Here is a 591-nt window from a genome sequence, read left to right as displayed (position 1 = left end):
ATAACTCATTTTAACTGGAATTCAAGAGAAAAATCTAGTTGATGTGCAATATACTGAAGTGGCAATGTGAATTCTTTAACAGTTTGTTAGTATTTGTCTTGTTCCTGTCTGATTTAGTGCCCCATTATCTTTTTAATTCATATGACAAAATGTTCAGCTTTCTTCTTTATTCTGGATGAAGCACTGCCAGCCTAACTTAGATCTGCACACATACTACATGAGCACCCCACCACTGAACCACACTCTCAGCTTCCTCTGTGAAGTTTTCTTTTTTTTTTCAATCTTCAGTTGAACAGAAAATCAAGGAAACCAAGAACTGTAAGTGTATTCCTGTCTTCTCTTACAGTATTGCTTAGGAAATAATTAAACAATGCTTCTAAGCATTAGCTTCCTGTTCTTGCTGTGTCATTGTATATATGTCAAAGAAACTCAGCAAGGCCAAAAAGAAATGCAGCAGAGCTGCATTTGATATGAGCCGCCAAGTTTTCCTTATGCTTGCTTTCTTGTACTCTCTCTTCTCCCCACTCTCTCTCTCTCTCTCTCTCTCTCTCTCTCTCTCACACACACACACACACACACACACACACACAC

Source organism: Grammomys surdaster, unplaced genomic scaffold, assembly GCF_004785775.1.
Source record: "Grammomys surdaster isolate TR1022 unplaced genomic scaffold, NIH_TR_1.0 126546, whole genome shotgun sequence".
Classification (NCBI taxonomy): Eukaryota; Metazoa; Chordata; class Mammalia; order Rodentia; family Muridae; genus Grammomys; species Grammomys surdaster.
The sequence above is the reverse complement of the archived record's forward strand: the minus strand, read 5'-3'. Positions refer to the sequence as shown.